The sequence below is a fragment of the Artemia franciscana genome, chromosome 18, assembly GCF_032884065.1.
Source record: "Artemia franciscana chromosome 18, ASM3288406v1, whole genome shotgun sequence".
Taxonomy (NCBI): domain Eukaryota; kingdom Metazoa; phylum Arthropoda; class Branchiopoda; order Anostraca; family Artemiidae; genus Artemia; species Artemia franciscana.
The window spans coordinates 35,569,861-35,582,865 of NC_088880.1; the positions used below are offsets into that span (position 1 = coordinate 35,569,861).

Here is a 13,005-nt window from a genome sequence, read left to right on the forward strand (position 1 = left end):
TTTGAGTAGAAAAAAACTTTTCATATTTATTTTTTCATTGTTTTTTCAAATAATGCTCGAAAATCCTGCGCCACCTTAATTGAAATTCACTTCCCCCATGAGAGGTTTCTCCATGGAAATATCCTCCATGTAACCCTCCCCCCTCAAATCCCCCCTAAACCAAAAAAATCCCCTGAAAATGTCTGTACACTTCCCAGTAACCATTGCTATATGTAAACACAGGTCAAAGTTTGTGACTTGCAGCCCTCCCACGGGGACTGCGGGGAGTGAGACGTCCCTAAATACATAGTTATTAGGTTTTTTCGACGATGGTGAATAGAATGGCTATCGCAGAATTTTGATCCGGTGATTTTTGGAAAAAATGAGTGTGGGAGGGGGAGTAGGTGCCCTCCAATTTTTTTGGTCACTTAAAAAGGGCACTAGAACTTTTAATTTCCATAAGAATTAGCCTTCTTGCGACATTCTAGGACCACTCAGTCGATAAGAACACCTCTGGAAAAAAAAAGGAAAAACAAACAAACAAAAAAAAACAACAAATAAACACGCATCCGTGATCTGTCTTCTGGCAAAAAAATGCGAAATTTCACATTTTTGTTGATAGGAGCTTGAAACTTCTACTCTATGGTTCTTTGATACGCTGAATCTGATGGTGTTAAGATTGTATGACTTTTAGGGGGTGTTTCCCCCTATTTTCTAAAATGAGGCAAATTTTCTCAGGCTCGTAACTTTCGATGGGTATAACTGGTCTTGATGAAACTTATATATTTAAAATCAGCATTAAAATGCGATTCTTTCGATGTAACTATTGGTACTAGAGTTTCGGTTACTATTGAGCCGGGTCGCTCCTTACTACAGTTCGTTACCACGAACTGTTTGATTGGTTATATTTTCAGCAGATGACTTCTTATTTTCTCAGCTGGGCTTCAGTTGTAGCTAATTGTTCGTAAATCAGGGCGATACTTGAAGACACCGAGTTAGACCCTAATTTATCTCTTGCTTCCAGGGCTTAAAAGGTCTTAGAAAGTTTCGTAAATTTCTGTGGTATTAGTAAGTTTTTGTGGCACTTTGTATTTACAAAGTGACATATAGTGATCGTAAATTCTGTCAGTCTGTCTGTCTGTCTTTCCCTGTTTTGCTAGTTTAGTCACTTCCAGATAAGCTAGGACGATGAAATTTGGCAGGCGTATCAGGAACCAGACTAGATTAAATTAGAAATAGTCGTTTTCCCCAATTCGATCATCTGTGGGGAGTGGGGAGACGGTTAATTCAGAAAAAAAGCACCGGTTTGAAACTTGTTGGAAAAAATGAGAACAAATCCTAGATACGTGATTGACATATTCGGAATGGGTCCGCTCTCTTTGGAGAAGTAGGAGGGGGTTAATTGTGAAAAATGAGAAAAATCTGTACCTGACAAGATTAAATTAGAAATAATCATTTATCCGACTCGACCGTCTGTAGGGGGGAGTGGAGGGACGGTTAATTCGAAAAAATGAGGTATTTTTAAGTTACGAAGGAGTGATTGAATCTTAATGAAATCTCATATTTAGAAGGATCTTGCAACTCAGATCTTTTATTTTAGATCTGACTGAATCCAGTTTCATTGGGGGGAGTTGTGGGGGCGGACCAGAAGTCTTGGAAACGCTCAGAGTGAAGAGGTCAGGATGAAATTTGGTGGGAAGAATAAGCACACATCCAAGATACGTAACCGCCGTAACTGGACCAGATCCGCACTCTTTGGGAGAGTTGGGGGGAGGGTAACTTGGAAAAATTAGAAAAAATGAGGTATTTGTAATTTATGGACGGGTGATAAGATCTTAATGAAACTTTATATTAGAAGGATCTTGTGCTTCAGCACTCTTGTTACAAACCCTGACAAGATCTGGTGACAGTGGCCAGAGGCGGAGGGGGAAACCAAAAATCTTGGAAAATGATTAGAGTGAAGATATCGGGATAAAATTTGGTGGGTAGAATAAGCAAATATCGTAGATACGTGATTGACGTAACTGGACGGATCCACTCTCTTTGGGGGAGTTGGGGGGGAAGGGTTAATTCCGACAAATTAGAAAAAATGAGGTATTTTTAACTTAGGAAAGAGTCATCAGATATCAATGAAATTTGATGTTTGGAAGGATATCGTGTCTCATAGCTCTTATTTTAAATTCCGAACGGATCCGGTGATATTGGGGGGAAACTGGAAGGGGGAACCAAAAATTATGGAAACGCATAGAGTGGGGGATCGGAATGAAACTTGGTGGTAAAAACCATCGTAAGTCCTAGATATGAGATTGACGCAACTGGAACGGATCTGCTCTCTTCGGGAGAGTTGGGAGGAGGAGGGTTAATTCTGAAAAATAAAAAAATAAGGTATTTTCTACTTACGAAGGAGAGATTGGACCTTATTGAAATTTGATATTTCCAAGGATAGCATGTCTCAGAAAACGCTTAGAGTATAGGGGTCGTGATGAAACTTGATGGTAAAAATAAGTACGTGTCCTAGAAACGGGATGGAGATAGCCGGAACGGATCTGCTCTCTTTAGGGGAGTTGGGGGAGGGGGAGGGTTAATTCTAAAAAAAATAACAAAATTAGGTGTTTTAACTTATGAAAGAGCGATCGTACCTTAATGAAATTTCATATTTAGAAGGACCTCGAAACCAGATCTCCCATTTTAAATCCCTACCAGATCCAGTGTCATTAGGGGGGGGGGAAATATTGGAAAACGCTTAAAGCGGAGAGATCAGGATGAAACTGGTGGAACGAATAAGCACACGTCCAAGATAGGTGACTGACATAACCGGCTCGGATCTGCTCTCTTTGGTGGAGTGGGGGGGGGGAGTAATTCGGTAAAAATTATAAAAATGAGGTATTTGTAAACTTCCGAACGGGTGTTCAGATCTTAATGAAATTTGATATCTAGAAGGATCTTGTGCTTTAAAAAATCTCATTTTAAATCCCGACAGATCCGATGACATTGAAGGAGCTGGAGGGGGAAACCGAATTCTTGGAAAACGTGAAAATCAAGGTATCTTACAAATGGGTGATCCATTTTCAATTCGAATTGGATCCAAGGATATAGAGGGTTGGAGGGAAAAACAGAAACCTTGGAAACCGGAAATCTTGGAAAACGCTTAGAGTAGAGAGATCGGAATGAAACTTGATGGGAAGAATAAGCACAAGCTTTAGATACGAGATTGACATTATTGGTATAGATCCGTTCTCTTTGGGGGAGCTGGAAGTTGTTAATTTGGAAAAATTAGAAAAATTGAAGTGTTTTTAACTTAAGAATGGGTGACCGGATCTTAATAAAATCTGATAATTAAAAAAAAACTCATGTCTCAAAGCTCTTCTTTTAAATACCGACCAGATCTATTAACATTGGGGGGGGAGTTGGAGGGGGAAAACAGAAAACTTGGAAAACGCTTATAAACGCCGTAGATACGTAATTGACGTAACCGGACTGGATCCGCTTTCCTTGGGGGACTTAGGTGGTGTGGTTCAGTGCTTTGGTGATTTTGGCGCTTCCGGACGTGCTAGGACGATGAAAATTGGTAGGCATGTCAGGGAGCTGCACTAATTGACTCTTTACAGTTGTTTTCCCCCGATTTGACCATCTTGGGGGCTGAAGGGAGAGGAAAAATTAGAAAAATTTAGGTATTTTTAACTTACAAATGGGAGATCGGATCTTAATGAATTTTGAGATTTAGAAGGACCTCGTGTCTCAGAGCTCTTGTTTAAAATCCCGACCGGCATTAAGCCTTTGATTTTTCTCTTAAAGCAAGCTATTGATTCTTAGAATTTTACTAGAGCTCATATCACATGAGCTCTTGGTTCTTGGCTCCTCTTGAGCTCGTCACAAGTGCCATATGAGCTCTTAGCTCTTGTTTTTGACGAATAGTATATAAATATAAGTAGATTCAAAAATTTATTAAATACCCCTAAGAGGTTTCCTTCCTCCCTTACCTGTATTTATAACCCCAGGGCAAGATTGCCCAATGTTTATTATGCACCTTCAGGAACATATGACTTTAACTCCGTAAAGCAAAGTATATGATTACCGCGGTTCCAAACCGGGGTTATCAGTCATTTATGAACGAGCCTATAAATCGTCAACTATATGAGATGTTTGGGAAAAACCAAAATATTCTAAGATACGGCACTATTGGGAATAAAATGAGATCCCGTGGAACTAAAATGGACGAATATCCTACAACTTTAGATAAAAAAAAATAATGTTCGTAAATTTTATAGGCGTTTCTTTACTTTTAAGAGCCAATAATGTTTAAAATAATGTGTTTTAAAGAATAACGTTCTTTTTTTAAAATAATATTCATAAATTTTATAGGCCTAAAATCGCTATTTCTTTACCTTTAAAGGCCGATAATGTTTAAAATAATGTGTTTTTAAGAATAATGTTCTTTTTAAGAATAACTTTCTTTTTAAAAATAATGTTCATACATTTTAAAGGCCTACAATCAGTGTTTCTTTACTTTTACAGGCCAATAATGTTTAAAATAATGTGTCTTTAAGAATATTGTTCTTTTAAAAAATAAAGTACATACACTTTATAGGCGTACAATCGGTGTTTCTTTACTTTTCAAGGCCAATAATGTTTAAAATGATGTGTTTTTAAGAATAATGTTCTTTTTAAGAATAATATTCTTTTTAAAAATAACGTTCATACATTTTATAGGTCTACAATCGGTGTTTCTTTACTTTTAAAGGCCAATAATGTTTAAAATGATTTGTTTTTAAGAATAATGTTCTTTTTAAAAATAATGTTCATTCATTTTATAGGTCTACAATCGTGTTTCTTTTACTTTTAAAGGCCAATAATGTTTAAAATGATATGTTTTTAAGAATGATGTTCTTTTTAAAAATAATGTTCATACATTTTATAGGCCTACAATCGGTGTTTCTTTACTTTTAAAGGCCAATAATTTTATCTGCTTTGTAACAGCTGTGTAACCTAACAAATTCCCATTCGTATGAGGTGTTAAAAATGATATTGCCTCAAGGTGTTGTTGCCAATTATACATGTTTTCAACTTCCTTTTAAATCTGGTCGTAATAATAAGAAGATGTCAACATTCTTAATGATATTCTGGCAAACCCCTTAAGGAGTGCTTAAGCCAATGAGAAAGGAGAAAATCTTGAATACTAAGAATTATTGCTAAAAATCATCTCTTATAACTACAAACTTAATAATCTTTGGGATTATTAATCAGTATAAGATCTACAAAATGACACAAAAATCAAGGCTGTATAATTAGTACAACTCTTTTAAATAGTAAAGGAAGGATATCTTAAATAGCAAATTTTAAAGGAAACTGATGATAATAAAAAAAAAAATTCCCGGCCAAAAATTTTGAAATCTTGTGGCAAATCGAGAGGCTACTTTACAATTCTCTACATCTTCTAAAAGTAATTTTATTACTACTTTTAAAAATTAGAGGTGTCCCCACTAATTAATTTTTTATGAAGCTCTAAAGAATAAAAATGCGAATTTGTTCGGCCTATTCATGTTAAAGCTTTCAATGAAGCCACAATAATTTTTTCATCAAAGAATCTGCTCGTGTCTGCTGTTAATACGCATTTCACTGCTATAGGAAAATAGCATTGGCTTCAAACCTCGGAGATCCACCTTAAAATTCATTTACTTTCTTTTTCGCCACGCCTACAGGTCACATCCGACATCGGATCTGGGTGTACGAAGACTCATTCGATGCGGAATTCTCCGAGTAAGTGCCCATGAAAGTTTCGTAGGAAAATCTTAACCCCCCGAAAGTTTCGACCCTCCAAACCCCCCCCCCCCCACCCCTTTTAACGTTGTCCGATCGGGCTGAAATTCACAAGTTAAGGTCCCCTACGGCCCAGGAGCTTATCCGCGAAATTTCAGCTTGATCCGATAACTCCTTCCCTGTTTTCCAGAAACCACCCATTAGCTATTTAAATTAACGGATTTCTCTCCATAAGAGCCCATGTTAATTTGAAATTTTTAAAAGCTATTGAGAAGTTATATTTACACACATGCAAGTTATTAGCTCAGCTGGTAGAGCGTGAGACTTTTAATCCTCTGGTCAAGGGTTCAAGTCCCTTACGGGCGATTTTTTTTCACAACATCAAAAAAATTTTGATAACACCTGGACAGCTTATCATTTGAGAGATAACAGAATATTAGCTTCTTATGAGCAAAAGAAACATTTCGGTCATTCTATCTATTTTTTTTTCTATTTTATACAATGATTTAAAAGCGGGGGTGGGTTCCTCTCCTAATTCCTGTACGAGGAGTACAGGAACTATTAAATTACATCCACCATGGATTGTAGAAAAACGTACAGAATTAATATGAAAAAAAATTAAACCTGTACAAAAGAGTCTTTAAAAGCGGGGGGTTTGCCTCTCCTAATAGTCTTCTTATAGTCCTAATAGTCTAATAGTCCCATGTTAATTTTTGAAATTCTTAAAAGTTACGAATATCAACATTCAAGTACATCAAAATAATCAGCTCGGCACGGCGAGAATGACTGCAAGCATCATAAAAATCCAGCTCCATTCCAGAAAAATTTTTGATAACACCTGGACAGCTTATCATTTGAGAGATAACAGAATATTAGCTTCTTATGAGCAAAAGAAACATTTCGGTCATTCTATCTATTTTTTTTCTATTTTATACAATGATTTAAAAGCGGGGGGGGCGGCAGCCACCCAAGTTCCTCTCCTAATTCCTGTACGAGGAGTACAGGAATTATTAAATTACATCCACCATGGATTGTAGAAAAACGTACAGAAATAATATGAAAAAAACTTCGTTTTCTTAAAGAGTTAAAGAGGCTGCGTCCCAAAGTCGAACCTTAAAACGTACAGGAATTAGAAGAGGCAGTTGGGGGGCTGCCGCCCCCAAACCCCCAGCTTTTAAAGACTCTTTTGTACAGGTTTTTTGTTTTTTTGCTAACCCCCAGCTCTTGGCTTCGGAAAGGCCCTCTTTTAATTAACAAAAAATTGAAATGAATGAATAATGGAATAACTTCGAAAAATGTTAAACACAAGAGGACAGGAGAACCATTGCGCCGAAACTAGTAATTAGTAACAATGAAGTCCCCCCCCCCCCCAAAAAAAAAAACCTGTACAAAAGAGTCTTTAAAAGCTGGGGGTTTGGGGGGCGGCAGCCCCCCAACTGCCTCTTCTAATTCCTGTACGTTTTAAGGTTCGACTTTGGGACGCAGCCTCTTTAACTCTTTAAGAAAACGAAGTTTTTTTCATATTATCCAGAAAAAGGCTTATACCAGCTTTGCATAAGCAAGACAGATAGTCTGAGCGAGAGGCAAAACTGGCATATGCCTTTTTCTGGATTGTATCTTCGGCGCTATACCATACAATTACCAGTGAAAGTTCTAGTGCTCTTTTTCAAGAGACACAAGTGAGTGTAGGGAAAACGGCCCCCTTTGCCACTCCCTCTTTCGCTACCCAGCCCTCTGCAACCTCAATGAGACCTCTAATAGGAAAAGTTTCATTTTTCCTGATCTTGTTGACACTTATATCCTTAAGACCTTTGGCCATAGGGACTAAGGACTTAAAACTATAGGAAAAACATCGGGAAATGGAAAAATTGACTTTTTTAGTTACTTGTATAGCCACCACCGCTCAAGTTGTTCAGTCATTGATGCATTATAGAACCGGCTTTTTTCGTTTGTTTCTTTCAGCTTAGCGTGAGACAAGATGAAGAGAACATATAATTTGGGCTATATATTTGCACATTGGGAGTGAGGTTGGGGTATAGTATTTGGACAGTATGAAGTTAAAAAACAATTATTATTTCATAATACGCAAAATAATTATACCTAAAACATTAGGTATGCAGACCCGCTATACTTTACCCCCCCCCCCCCCCCCCTAATGTGCAAATATATTGCTCAATTTGTTTCTAAAGCATTAGATTTCAATCATATTCAGATACGTTTCATTGGGATTGAGCGTCAGAGAAACCTATAAGAGGAATATTAGGTAGGGGGTATATCATACAAATACCCTTTTTCGATTTACTGAAACCGTTGAGAATCGTTGCCAGGGCTCTGAAGACCATTTTTTTGTAGGGTGAAGGATGCTAGGGTACGTAAATGGTCCCACAACCTCTTGGCCTAAATCGGTGTGAAGCTTGATTGGTCTAACGAGAAAAAATTGTTTCATTGGCATTCACCAGAAATGGTAAACAAAAAGGGCCAGAACTATTTTTTTTGAACGACTCAGAAGGACCACAGGGAGCAAGAATAAAAAGAAAAATGTTGGTCCCTCGAAAGATGGTCTAAAAGGCGAAAAAGATTCCGGAGAGGGGTCCCTCAAAATGAAGCCCAAAATGGGCCAAAACTTTTTTTATCTGCTCAAACCTTAAAAAGTCCTTGGGTCAAAAGGTCACTCCCCTAGCGGTAGGAAATGGCTATGCTATATTAAGGAATTCATTTTATTTAATTTTTTTACCAATAATTTCAATTGGTCATATCAAGCACTTGCTGTTTTTTTGTCGGGGGAAGGCTCATTGACTTAATGAAATTTTAGCTTATCATATATTTAAACTAATTAATTTATTAAGATTCCAGCAAGGTAAATTATCACATATAATCTGAAAATTTTTATCTTGGATGTCAAACATGTATTGGAAAAAACAACAACAGAAACAAGGCAATTCAATGATCCCATAAATTATTTCCAAACTATCTTGGTTCATATTTCCTTTTTGCGCCACTGTAATTTTCCTTTATTTCACAAGCCGTTTGCACAATACTTGGTTTTTTATAGCATTACGTAACAGATCATTAATAATTTTTTATGCAAAATATGTTACAAAGCTTTTTTTTTCCTACTTCGATTCAAGAATGTGCTAAACGGTAATAGTTTATTATTGAAATGGAATAAACGATCCATTGATGACAGCGATCGATTGACCAGCTTCCCCCTCCCCACATAAGAGAAAATATTATAAACACGGTATGCAATGATTTCCTTATTATTTTTTTTTTTTAATACGAAAACTTGGTAGATAATTTTTTTTTCTGCTTGTTCGCTCCCTCTAAAATATTTTGCTAATATAACCGTGATAAATTTGGCTAAGGACCAGCGGCGCATTTGATGCTTAAAAAGTAAAAGAGAAAAAAAGAAATAAATGCGTTAACAAATTTTATTTTTTTGTGATCGAACTAAGAATCATTATACATCTCTCAAATTCAACACCATTGATCGATTTGTCTGATTTATTTTTGTTTTTGTTTTTTATACGTGGGTTGATGGCGGGGACAGATGTGCTTTATTTCCTTTTCCCAGATGTAGGAATATCTAGAAAGTTGGCTTTTAATATCAAAATGGTCTCTACTGCATTAGGATAACTGATGAGAAAAATAATGGAAAATGTTCTTCCGTTTTTTAGTTCTGAAGTCGAACCGTGTAACATAACGCCTTTTTAGATTCGAACGATCTATATTCGAATAATTGAGCTGATCATGAAACCAAAAAAGGAAATAATAAATGAAAGAAAAAGTATCTCAAGATGTTGTTATAAACCGTTAAATGAATTTACTGAGTTAGTAAATTATGGAAAATTCAGTGCTTCAGGCTATATGTTTGACCATTAGGGAAGAGGCAGGGGTGTCGTTTCGGTTGAGGGGGGGGGGGGGGGGGCAGGGGTCAGTTTTCGCCCCAATAATATGGAGAAAAATATTCATCTCTTGCCTCTTGACTATCCGGATATGGACCCCTTTTGCCCTCCCCCCAATAAAAACGCTGGAGATTGGCCCCTGGGAAGACGTGGACGTAAAGTTCATTTGCAATACAAATGAATGTTATGTATGGATTGAGGATTTAATTCTGATTGTAAGGTGTGTTTCAAGGCCATGAGCGCCCATAAGCTGAATTTCAGGGGAAGGAAGCCTTGCCTGTTCCAATCGACACTTCTAATGCTGTATAATAGAAATCTCAAAACAAAAATATGAAAATATAAGGTTTTGTCATTGAGCCAGGGGGTTGGAGCCTCCCCTCCCTGCTCCCTAAATGGGTGCCAATGCTCAAGGCCGTATCAATGGGGGGTTCAAGCAGTTATAACCCCTCTCCCCCTACTGAAATTTTTGTGCGACTCATAGAAATGTAACAAAGATACACAAACAAATTTTTGATTTGTTTTTCATACTCCCCTCATCTGAACAAAAATCCTGAATATGCCCTTGGTAAGTCTATTTCTTAGCTATCTCAATGCTTAGTTAATCGGAAAAATTTACCAAAATGCAGTCGCCTTTGGTGCAGCTGAAACCTTCAGCAGTGTAATAGTTATATCGGACGCACTTAGGAACGTTCTAAGACGTATGTTGAGTGCGTCTTTCTAGATTGATTTATTTTCAACTTGGCAGCCCATCAAACTTCTCACTCTTAATCATTGGCATTTTCTGTTTTTATTTTACACCAAACGGGAATTCTTCAAATCCTCTTGAGACCGTCATGTCAACAAAATATTTCGTTATGAGAGTGGTTGTCTTCCTGGCATCAATTGTGGTTTTTGATTGCCAAAATAATTAACTTCGTAACATATTTTTTGTTTGTATAATTATTGGCCAGTCATTTTTCGCAAGGATGTTCTTAAAAGAAAATAAGGACCTGTCAGAGGTGACTTTTAGGCAGTCAATGACAAGTTGCAGAACATCCGACACTCCCACCAAAAATGACATTTGAGTTACCAAAAATATTTGTTTATGCCATATTCAGACTGGGACGGCGGCCAAACTTCAGTTAAAACGTAGCTGCAGGCTTTAACAAAAATAGAAAATGGTTTATATCGGGCACGTACGCTGGATTTTTTGGGGGGAGGGGGAGAAATAATGAATAAAGAAATTTCTTTGGTAATTGGAATAAGAAGTGTCCAGGAATTCAAGATAATTTAGAATTTTGGAGCCGGACCCTGAACCCCCCCCCCCCCAGCATGCGTCCCTGGTTGATACTTGTAAAAAAATTAAGCAAAACCGCACTTTCCAAAAATGTGTAGCCTACAACACATAACGAAAATGGGCCACACTAAATGTAAGCGGGTGCGAAATCACAAAAATATACCAAGCGTCGTGTTAAGTGTGCTTCGCGGGACGCTCCGAGATATACACCAGCTGACAGAGATGGGTCAATCCCTTACTTAAATACGACCAGAAATATCGTGCAGTAGCGCAGACAAATTTAGAAAAAAAAATTGAGTGGTGTCAATCAAAAGGCTTTAACTGTTTTGAATTTTGAAAGTAGAATGAATTTTCTTAAAACATAAAAGTTAAATTGCAATTTTACCCAGGAGGTATTATGGTCAGGTCTTGTGCACACGGAGATACTAGTTTAAATTTTATCTACATTTATTCTCCTCTGAAAAATATATCTGTGTTTCCGCCTTTGTATTCTTCAGGTACATAACAGGCGCGGTTTTAGTCCTTGGTCTCCCCCACCCTAAATATCAAGATGTTTAATATGGATGGATTAATTTTTACTGATTGGTATTTTTCGAAGTTTAAACCCTCCCCCTCCCTAAAACAAGTTCCAGCAAACATGCCTGATTGCATTCGTAAAATTTTATTTTAGAACGTTGAGTATAATATCATTTTTGTCATCAGAATCTCGGCATTAAAGTAAACCATTCCACCACGAGCGGCTGGTGGTGTAAAAGCTGTGAAGCCATGGTCTATACCCTCTCATTGACATATTATGACTAAATCCGGAGCAGAAGCTACTGAAGCTTCTCACCGAATCTTTATTGGCTCATAGAAGAAGAAGGTTTATAAAACTTTTTACTGCAATCTTCTCGTGAAGCTGGCAACAGAGGTGCACATACGCAAAGCCGTATCCAGGAGGGCTAGGGGGTTTGAACCCCCCCACGAAATGTTTGTCTGACTCGTAAAAAAACATAACAATAATGGATATAAACAATTTTTTGATGTGTTTTTTAATTTTTTTTTGTTATCCCCTCCCTCGAAAAAATCCTTTTGTAACGCTCCCCCGGAAAAAAATCCTGGATACGGCCCTGCACATATTTAGTAATTGTTTCTGGTTTTTTTTTTTGGGGGGGGGGGCAAATAATATTTAAAAATATGATCTGAATAAGGATTGCCCAGAAATTACTGACAGTTTAGGACTTCAGGGAGAGCTGATAAACACCCCCCCCCCCCCTATGTGGAATCTCGCCAGGGAATACTCTTTTGATGGGGTTTCCATTAAGAATGCGAAACCATGGAAAAATAAAGCCGTTTCAGAAATACGGCAGGCTTCAATACCCAAATCATATCTCGAGGCGTTCCCTAAGAGGAAGAATATCTGATTGTGCCAAACTTCGTTTACTTAATGGCAGGAATCTTGTTTATGATAATTTTATGGACGTTTTTATGGACCATGGAAGAGTTTGAATCTTGAGGAAATTTAGTTTGGTGGTAATGCGTATGTAATTAGCACTGAAATTTAAATGCAAAGTTTTGGTGTGTCCCCAAAATATGTAAAAAAAAAAACCTTGAGCTTATTAAACAGAGAAAGCCAGATTGGTGAGATTTTGTGTTGACCCCTTCTTCTGTCCAGCTCAGGCCTTTTGCCTTTGCTTTGCTTTGGTGGGGTTGGGGTTCACAATCCTTGCATGATATCACTTCTTCTTTGCTTTGAATATACCTCTTGGTCATTTTTCTTAAAGTTAAAGTGACAGAATAAATTGTTAGAATTGGTTAACCCTAAATCGATGCTTGTGTACATAATGGTGCACACTCGAGACCAAACCGGTTTTATCTGCCTGTATCAAGAGACAATTCGCTTTTGCTCAATGGAAAACAAGTGATGGGTGACAGAATACATTGGACTGTATTCTTTACAGTCCAATGTATAATATACTATTATACATTGTATAATGTACTACTAGTACACAAGTAGCCTAAAATGAATCAGTAAAATAATCCCTATTTTTCTCTTTGTATATTTTTATATGTTTATATTTTTTTGTATTTTATATATATTTACCATTA

General features: G+C 37.2%; 2 protein-coding genes across 3 annotated transcripts in view; both read left to right on the forward strand.

The window, feature by feature from the left end:
* The window catches only part of LOC136038948 (uncharacterized), a 470,704-nt gene that overhangs the window by 264,798 nt on the left and 192,901 nt on the right, over positions 1-13,005 (forward strand). The gene's annotated exons all lie outside the window — the stretch shown is intronic.
* Positions 1-13,005, forward strand: part of LOC136038945 (inositol hexakisphosphate kinase 3-like) — a 134,305-nt gene that overhangs the window by 86,389 nt on the left and 34,911 nt on the right. The gene's annotated exons all lie outside the window — the stretch shown is intronic.